General features: G+C 43.6%; 1 non-coding gene across 1 annotated transcript; it reads left to right on the top strand.

Annotated features, from left to right (window-relative positions):
• Positions 1–8279: 8279 nt before the first annotated feature.
• Positions 8280–8438, top strand: LOC120929869. The gene has a single exon (XR_005747534.1). It is a non-coding gene; the product is annotated as a U1 spliceosomal RNA (small nuclear RNA).
• Positions 8439–10601: the final 2163 nt, after the last annotated feature.

Genomic DNA, 10601 nt, shown 5'->3' with positions numbered 1-10601 from the left:
ACATACAGTACTGTAATCTATAAGATTACAGTATACTGTATGTAAAGTGTTTGTTTACTTTTTTGAATTTGGCGCCGTTCTCCGCTCCCGTGCGTCGTAACGTCGCAGGGAACGGAGATCGGCGGCACACGGGGAGACTGTGAATCGAGCGAGGAGGTCCCGCTCGCTCACACAGCGGGGTGGCATCGCTGGATACAGGGACAAGGTGAGTAACTTGCCTGTGGATCCAGCGAAAGGTAAGCCGCGCCGCTGCACCTCCACCCCGAGCGTGACTCGGGGATACCGAACTTAGCATTAAAAACCAACCCCGAGTCACGCTCGGGTTTACCGCCAGGGAGGTTAATGGTGACGGCTATAGTCGGTGGCACTGATAGATTGGTAAAAACCCAACAGGCTGATTGCACAGAAGACAATCAGTAGATCGACTTTTGTGCAACCAGCCTGGATCGAAAATTTGTCTGGTCCGTGCTGAAATATCTAAGTATGGGCGGCTAAAGGCTAATGAAAATATGTGTGACTGATAAAAAAATATAGAAAAATTGGAGTTTGATGGACATCAACCAGAATTCTTGATTATTAAATGAAAGTATAAACTCAGTTGGTTTTCTGTTAGCTCACAATTTTTTCTCCAGTTTTAATGCATTAGCCCCATGTGTGCTGAATGTATAATTTGGTGTCTACTCATTACATTGAATTATTACGGCATATGTAAATCCAACAGTAACATTTAATTGATGAGCCTAAAAATGTTAATGTAATTTCAAAAGTCAGTTTTGAAAATTTAAAGCTGCAGCTTTCATTAAAATAATACATGGTGATCCCGCCTTAAAGGTCCTTGTTTAGGGACCTACTGTTGTAGGGTGGCAATGCTTTGTCTCTGTCTCCCAAATATGTCCCTGTGTTGTTACCCTGTCACATGGCTTTCGATAGACTACAAGTGGTTGTTTTAACACACATAATGCAGGCATAGTCCACTGTTGTCACCAACGGGAACCTGCATTGAGAAATGCCATGCAACCATTGCTAGAGTCTACGTATGAAGGCAAGACGTGGCCACAAAGAGGGTGCAGGACATCAACAGTACTGGCCTGTGGCCAGGCTATGTACATTCGAGTATTTACAATAACAATCAGTAAATGAGCTAAAAAACACACCTCTGTAGCTGAAAGCCCTGTGGAGTTATTCAATTCGTTGCCTGGACAAATGGGATACTAGTTGTTCCAAAGACATTGGCAGTGACCGAACAAGAGATTGTCCACCTGAATAAATCTATAACAACTTCTTTACAGAAACAGCATTCCATATGTTCCCAATGCTTGTAGTAACAAGCAACATGTACAGATATTTAGTCTATTTTACTTGTATTTCCAACAGTCCCTTTATAAAATGCATCTTTTTTTAAATGTAACCCTGTACTTTATATTTCAGATTTTATTCAGATTTCAGTATCAAAGACTAGCTTTATAAAACAAGCCATTGAGAAGAAGTAAATCAAGAAATAACATTTTAATGGTTGTATGAATGCCTGTACTCACCAGGAGGAAGTCCCAATGGAAGTCCCAATGTATGATACACAGATGGAAGAGCAAAGCGAAATCTTCTTGTATTGTAATTTATAATCTGTATTTAAAATAAAAGGATATCTAGTTTACATGGTGAACTTGTAATCACCCTGTAAAGTACAGATCCAATCTAACATTTATTGAACAGAATAGGTAATTGGCCAAATAATCACAAAAAAATAACTGTAACTCGCAGTTAACTAAAAAAAATGCAAAAGTAAAAGCAACAATGCAATACAGGTTTGGGCTGGCAGAGTATGCATACACTGTAGAGTTATACAAAGCTGCACAAACATGGATTCTGTGGCTCAAGCAGTGCAACATGGCTGCATAACCTGACGCTGGGAGTGTCCCGTTATTTTTGCTGTTTCTGTGAGATGGTAAGGAATGGAGTGGCTGGTGGTCAGCAGCTTCTCTGTATATCTTTGCCAACACATCTACTGTATGTGCTTCGTGTTAAGCTTATGCTTAAAGGGGTTGTAAAGGTAATTTTTTTCCCCTAAATAGCTTCCTTTACCTTAGTGCAGTCCTCCTTCACTTACCTCATCCTTCGATTTTGCTTTTAAATGTCATTATTTCTTCTGAGAAATCCTCACTTCCTGTTCTTCTGTCTGTAACTACACACAGTAATGCGAGGCTTTCTCCCTGGTGTGGAGAAAGTCTCTTAAGGGGGCGAGCAGGAGTGTCAGGACGCCCACTAACACATAGCTCCTTTCTCTATATGCAAAGTAGAGAGTGTCCTGACTTGCCTGCTCGCCCCCTCCCCCCTCAAGAGGCTTTCTCCAAACCAGGGAGAAAGCCTTGCATTACTGTGTGTAGTTACAGACAGAAGAACAGGAAGTGAGGACTTCTCAGAAGAAATAAGAACATTTAACAGCAAAATGGAAGGATGAGGTAAGTGAAGGAGCACTGCACTAAGGTAAAGGAAGCTATTTAGGGACTTTTTTTTTTTTTTTTTACTTTACACAGCTTTTGTGAGTACTTTCATTACTTGTGTGCAATAAATTTGGATGCTTAAGATCACAAATACGCGCTCCCTACGTGAATCTGGGCCCAAATGTGCAAAGTTAGTAGCAATGGGCTAGATTCACATAGCCCGCCCTAACTTTGCGGCGGTGTAGTGTATCGTGTTTACACTACGCCGTCGTAAGTTAGTGAGGCAAGTACATGATTCACATAGTACTTGCCTGCTAAGTTAAGGCGGCGTAGCCTAAAGCGGGCGGGCGTAAGGGCGCCTAATTCAAAATAGGCTGAGAGGGCGTGTTTAATGTTAATTTTGTTTGACCTGACGTGATTGACGTTTTTTTGGAACGGCGCATGCGCCGTCCGCCTACATAACCCAGTGTGCATTGCGGTAACGTACGCTGCACGGGCCTATTGGTTTTCGACGTGGACGTAAATGACGTAAATCCCTATTCACGGACGACTTACGCAAACGACATAAAATATTCGAATTTCGATGCGGGAACGACGGCCATACTTAACACTACTATTCCAGCTATTTGATGGAATAACTTTAGGCCTGATAATGCGTTACGTAAACGGCGTATCTGTACAGCGTCGGCCGGGTGTACGTTCTTGAATAGGCGTATCTAGTGATTTACATATTCTACGCCGACTGCAATAGAAGCGCCACCTAGCGGTCAGGCTAAATATTGCACCCTAAGATAGGACGGCGCAAGCTGTCGTATCTTAGAGAGGTTTAAGTGTATCTCTGTTTGAGAATACACTTACTTAGGACAGCGCAAATTCCGAGTTAAGTCGGCGTATCTACTGATACGCCAGCCTAACTCTTACTGAATCTGGCCCTATATATCCCAGCAGACTAAAGGCTGTAATTAAAGGAAAAGGTGTTTCAACAAAATACTGACACTAGGGGGTGACCCTTTTTCCAACTTATTTTTATTTTTTTGTTGTTTTTTTTAAAGTGGGGGGGGGGGGAATCTTTTCTATACCCGCTGTATCCCTGTTCATTTGAAAATATATTTGTTTTTATGGTTTAACCCACCAGAAAAATTAAAATAAATCATTCTTACTGTAGTTTTACAAAACACAGATTTACAGGGTTTAGTGGCAACGATATAAAATATCACTCGGTCTGATAATAAAATCATTAAAATTTATATGTTAAGATATGTGAAAAAAACAAAGGTGTGAGGCTGGCTTCAAACTAGTGTGAATTGGATGTGAGTTTTCCGCATCCAATTCTCACATCAGGATATTGTGACCGGCTCTCTATGGAGCCGGTTCGCATATGCAATTTGCACAGAAGCCCTGTGCATCTTTTGGTCCATTTCAGGTTCGAATTTAGCCAAAAATTCAGGCTGAAATCGGACCTCAAACGGTGAATGAGGAGACACCGAACTCCTGCTGTGAGCCGCTGCATGCTCATATGGCAACACAACCTAAAATGTGGTTAAGGTTCAAGAGTAACTCCACTTTCGTGAAAATAATGGCTATATACAGGGCTTTTTTTCAGGGGGAACTTGGGGGAACTCAGTTCCACCACCTCTGGCTCAGACCCTTTGGTGCCCGCTCACCACAATCACTTGTAAACACAGAAGTCTGGTTTCTGTGTTTACAAGTGACAGATTTGTAACCCCCTGAACTCTGTACTCTGTATGTAATGCAATTCTGGTATTTAATGCCCCTTTAAGACCTTTCTACTGTTTGTGAAATCTGAACGGGTCGTGGTTGAGTTCCTGCACCTATTTTCTGAGAAAAAAAGCTCTGGCTATATATATATATATATATATATATATATATATATATATATATATATATATATATACATACACACACATACAATTGCCACACAAGCCATATTATAATATAACATTATTAACAATTACCTTTCCTTTTAAATCTGCAGCCTCTGTATTTTTCTGTAAATACAATGCAATATGGCAACCTGGAGGTGTTCTATACAGAGGTGGAGTATAGAATGCCCCCATAAATGTAATTTTCTGCTTGTGTGATTGGTTTACTGATTTCCCCAGAAGTCTGCACTTCACACGATCAGACTTTTTGACAACAAATGTCCGACGGACCTGTTTGATTGAACAATCCGACCGTGTGTATGCTCCATCGGACAAATGTTTTCGCTTTTTTATCAGACAATTGTTCGCTGTGAAAACAGACAAACTTTACGTCAACAAATGTCCTACGTCGGCGAATCCGATTGTACAAACATGCATGCTCAGAACCAATGCTAAAGATCAGACAACAATAGCAGAAGTTCCTCACAGGGTGGCGGTAAAGAGCTGAAAAACCACGTGATTTGGTAAAGTTGGCTGAAACGGCAAACGTCCTTCGAACAAAAATCCACGGAAAAGTCAGATGGAAGTTCGATCATGTGTATGAGGCTTAAGATACAAGTTGGAATTTTGGGCATCCCCTGCAACAAAAATGTAATTGTTGGTAAGGTACCCCTAAATGGAAATAATGTCTAAAGGGATGCGGACCCTGACACTTTCCTCACTAGGATGCTGCAAGTGCAGCAGCTGATTGATAATCAAAAATATCATTCACATTCACTTTGCAGAAAAAAAGTTAGGAATTTGCAACAAAGTTTGGTAAAATCTCTGCAATGTACATAGATCACCCAGAAGACAATTAGCTGGATTCAGGTAGACATGCCTAACGTTAGGCAGGCGAAGCGTATCTCATATACGCTACGCCGCCGTAAGTTAGAGAGGCAAGTGCTGTATTCACAAAGCACTTGCGTCCTAAGTTACGGCGGCGTAGCGTAAATGGGCCGGCCTAAGCGCGCCTAATTCAAATTGTGAAGTGGTGGGCGTGTTTTATGCTAATGAATCGTGACCCGACGTGATTGGCGTTTTTTACGAACAGGGCATGCACCGTCCGTGGACATATACCAGTGCGCATGCTCCAAATTAGGCCGCAAAGACTTATTGGTTTCGACGTGAACGTAAATTACGCCCAGCCCCATTCACGGACAACTTGCGCAAACGACGTAAAAATTTAAAAAATCTACGCGGTTCCGACGTCCATACTTAACATTGGCTGCGCCATCTTTTTGGTGGAATATCTTTAGGCCTGAAAACGCCTTACGTAAGCGGCGTATATTTACTGCGATGGGCAAGCGTACGTTCGTGAATAGGCGTATCTTGCTTTTTTACGCATTCCAGGCGTAAATCAGCGTACACGCCCCTAGCGGCCGGCCTTAATAGACAGCTAAGATGCGACGGCGCCCGCGGTCGTATCTTAGCTAGATTTAAGTGTATCTCAATTTGAGAATACACTTAAATTTACGACGGCGCAGATTCAGAGTTACAACGGCATATGTACTGATACGCCGGCGTAACTCTCTCTGAATCTGGCTAAATGTTTTTTTTTTCTCAACCAAAGTGGAGTTACTCTTTAAATGTTTTAGACTTAATATCATTTTTTTCCACACATGACACACCATAATTGTAAAAATCGAAATCCTGTTTTAAAGACATAAACAGGCATTGGGAGTCTCAAGCATTTAAATAAGCAGTACTTTGTGAACAAAATAACAATGTTTATAGCGTACTTACTGACTTCTGAATGAGTCTCAATCTGTATTTTCTGTTTGGATCTTGCAGGGTTACACTTTTCTTTTTTTTGTAGAACATATAATTACCAGCAGCCACGCTAAATACAGTCAACAAGACCATACCTATGGCAATAAATGCACCTTTTATCTGTTAAAAAGAATAACAACACATACATAACATTGGTTAAAAAGTACTAAAATATAAATTATAATAATATCAGTCATGTTTTTTCTGTCTCTGTGGGTAGGCAGCTTCAAATGCATGGGAGCCCACATGGTTGCTATGGGGCCTGGGGGTGGAAGGGACAATTTAAACACAAGAAAAACAGAAATGGAAGGCGCGCACACTTAGTGCATTACCAGAGATAATTTAATAATAAGAAAAAATTGTATAAAAGTGGGTACTCACAAAATGCAACTGACAAAGGGTCATAAACACAGTGCATGGGCATGCACAGAACACAGGGTACACTAAAGTGTTTCGGGGGTGCACCCCCTTCCTCAGACTTAGGCTAGGCCTAGTTCTGAGGAAGGGGGTACATCCCCGAAACGCGTTAGCTTTACCCTGTGTTCTGTGCATGTCCATGCACTGTGTTTATGGCCTTTTGTCAGTTGCATTTGTGAGTACCCACTTTTATACAAAAATAAAATATTATTAAATTATCTCTTTTAATGTACGAGGTGTGCACGCCTTCCATTTCTGTTTTTCTTGTAGCTCCTTTCGAATTGCCTCATCTGAGGAAGGCAGCATCGACCTAGCTTTTAGGATACTATATATACTTTTTACACCACCATTTTATCTGATATCTGTTACGTCACACCTTGGAAGACCTATTAGTGCTGGAAGTGACTGTGTTTTTTGTATTTCTACTGTTTGGGGCAATTTAAACACATTGGCCCGGATTCACATACATCGGCGCATATTTATGCCACTGTAGCGTATCTCTTTTACGCTACGCCGGCGCAGCGCACAGAGGCAAGCACTGGATTCACAAAGCACTTGCTCCCACTCGCTGTTAAAGATACGCTGGGTTTCCTCTGGATAAGCCAGCATAGGTGGAAGTGGGCGTGAGCCATGCTAATGAGGCGTGACCCCATGCAAATGATGGGCCAAGCATCATAGAAGTACTGAAAATGAACATCCCGTGGCCGCATCCCAGTGCGCATGCTCAGAAACACGTCGAAACAACTGCCTAAGATACGTTGAATCACTGCCTACGACGTGAACGTAACCTACGCCTAGTCATATTCATGTACAACGTAAACGAACAAAGATACGACGGCTTGTGTTCCCTGGTCCATACCTTTGCATGAGTTGCGCCTCCTATATGGGGAATAACTTTACGCCGGACGTACGACTTACGGAAACCGCGTATATAATGCGCCGGGCGCAACTACGTTCGTGAATCGGCGTATCTCCCTCATTTGCATATGTGCATAGAAAATCAAAGGAAGCGGCAAATGCGCCCAGTGTAAATATGCGCCCACGATACGACGGCGTAGGAAAGTTATGTTGGTCGGATGAAGCCTATTTTCAGGCGTATCTCAGTTTATGGGCGCGGCGCATAGATACGACGGCGCATACTTACACTTACGCGGCGTGTCTGGAGATACGTCGGCGTAAGTGCTTTGTGAATCCGGGCCATACAATCTGTGTGTATGTGGAGATAACACAAATCCAGTATGGTTTGCAGAAGTTGTTGTTGACACTGACCTTGGACCTCCTGTGACATTTTTAATCAAGAAGAGCATATGAGGAAACTGTAGAGAATCAATGTTGTAACAATGTGCAATGCAGACAGTTGTGGGGTGCGTTGACTAGGGGTTAAAATAGGCAGGAAGAAGGGTACATAACAGTTCCTGTCAAATGTCCACTAAAAAGCGATCCACTGCGGATTACAATCCGCACCCTCTGCAGTCCCGCTAAAATCACTCATCCATTCTCCACCATTACTATTAAAAACAATAATAAATAAAAAAAAGTCCCTAAATATATCCCATACTTTGTAGACGCTATTACTTTTGTGTAAACCAATCAATATAAGCTTATTGGGATTTTTTACCAAAAATATGTAGCAGAATACATATTGGCCTAAACGGATAAAGAAATTCATTTTTTTTTTTTATTAGGAATGTTTAATAGCAAAAAGTCAAATATATTGTTTTTTTATTCAAAACTTACCTGGCAGGGGAGACACCATGATCATGAAGGTGGTTCTCCCAGGGCGAGGCACGGCTATTGCACACTCTAGGCCGTGCTGATCGTGGTTGTCTTCCCTGCCGTTTCTCGGCCTTTTGGCTGGGACTGGGTGTGGTATCTGTCCTTATCAGTTGTCAGCGGAGCGCTGAAGCACCTCCTACATGGGGAGGGTGGATGCAATCCAATGACGTCATTGCACCTGGAAGGATGGTTTCAGCAGGGACTACGCTGTGCTGCCCGACAGAATACTGGGGGCCGGCCCATGGTTGAGTCTGAGCCATCTGCAAGGGTGCTCCTGGTGAGGATGGGTGCTGCGCTTGGTCTTGGTCTTTTTGCCGAGTTCTAGTCTGGCCTTCTGGCTGGCTGGTGTAAGTGCTATCTCTGTCAGTGATCCGGTTGGAGGAGCTGGTAATGCCCTGTGGTACGACGAGGTAGAGCCATGCAAATCCGCTGGGTTGACGGAGGGTCTGGAGGGGCTAGTATTGGTGGAGGCTGTTATCCGAGTGGCAATTCTCCCCAAGAAAACCTTGAAGGGCTCTCTAGCTGGCAGGGGTGGAGGGCTGCACTGGCCGGTGAGGGGGTTGGATATGGAACGAAAAGCCTATGGTGCATGTGCCCCTGGAGTGGCAGTCCAGGGGTATCTGAAGATCACTGTGTGTGAGGGACACATTGATTTAAGATACCACGGTCACTGCACCAGATAAGCGCTTTTTTTAGCACCTGCCTCCTGGGCCGGGCCTTTTGGCTAGGACCGGAGGATTTTTTTTATTCCTGGCAGGAGGGCCTGGTCATTGTTTCATCACAATGGCCACTTCTTTCACTCTCCTCTCCACTATCCCTTCCCCCACTTTATTTTATTTAAGCCTGTGTTTGTCACTTTTTTGTCTTTTTTTGTTGTGCATGTTTTGTGACACTGTGTGATTAGTAGGGTGCGGGTCCTCGGGCCAGCCCTGAACGTCTTGGGAGTGGGTGGACATGGCCTTCTGGCTTAGTTCGCCTGCGCTCATGGGGTCTCCCTTCAGGGGAGCCCCACCTAGTACTGGGAGGGTTCTGTTTCGGCAGTCCCTCCAAGGAAGTTGGGTCCGTGTCGGCTTCGGTTGCTCGGACCACAGTACCTCAGTCCCCGTCTGGAGCCTAACGCCCCGGGGGATCAGGGTTTGGGTCCCTCTTCACAGGAGGACCACTTGACGTTGCACCCGTCTGCACGTTTTTGTGAACACTCTTTATGTGTGTGCACATTTTTTCTGCACCGGGTGGAGTTTTTGGGTGTGTTCACACGCCATAGGCTTTTAAAAAAAAAAAAAATTACACAGTCATTGATGAGGAGTCCTGGATCAGAGGAGAGATTGTGGGGAAGTGTGTCAAATCGATGTTGCCTGAAGGCGCAGGATTTGCAGGTCGGGCTATCTGGGATCAGTAGTCCATCACCAAGTACAAGCTGTTAAACTACTAGGCCCCCCGGGGAGGGGTTCTACAGGCCTTGGGCCTAGTAACTAGGCAGTCAAGTACCACCAAGTACAACTAATTACAGTCAGCAATCTGGGATTATTCAGAGTGGTCCCTTTTTGTCATAATGAAGATGATGGGACGGAATCTAATAGTTTTACAGCGCAAGTTATGTGCAGGAGAAGAGAAGTCCTGGGAGCAACAGTCTTCAGGAGCTAGTGCAGAGGAGTAATAGTCTGCATGCTGATATGCAGGGGAAAAGACTCTAAAATGTTAAAAGTACATCAGTTCTTCAAGGCTAATCCCAAAAAAACGATGTAAACTAAAATATGATGGCAAAGCAACATGTTCTATGGGAATCCCATATCTTCCTTACCACATCCAAGTTATATCCCCCAATAAACAAAAAAAACAAAAAAACAACGCAAATGACTGTTCAATGTCTCTGAGGTTATAGATGAAGGTCTGGCAGCAGGGTGATATGGTGGATGTTAGTTACTAGTAGCAAATAACCGCTACATTACACTTTAGGATCGTAACAGACCTGGGACATGTTTGGGCACTCCAAAGAGAATAGTAATGTGGCACACATAGTGCCCCCTCACTCTCCTGTCAAGCCCTGTTCCAAGCCACATTCCTGTCTGAATGTGTCCGGGTTTCAAGTGGACTGAAACCCAGACACATGACTGTGAATCCTGGACAGGTGGCTACCCTAGTTGCCAGAGCTACTCTGGACTGTATTGGGAGAGATGCTGCTGCGACGTGGCTCCCAAACAAAATTGACGTCCTTTTTTTCCCCACAAATAGAGCTTTCTTTTGGTGGTATTTCATCACCTCTGCGGTTTTTATT

Source organism: Rana temporaria, chromosome 2, assembly GCF_905171775.1.
Source record: "Rana temporaria chromosome 2, aRanTem1.1, whole genome shotgun sequence".
Taxonomy (NCBI): Eukaryota; Metazoa; Chordata; class Amphibia; order Anura; family Ranidae; genus Rana; species Rana temporaria.
Note: the sequence above shows the minus strand (reverse complement) of the source record. Positions and strands in the feature narration are given on the sequence as shown.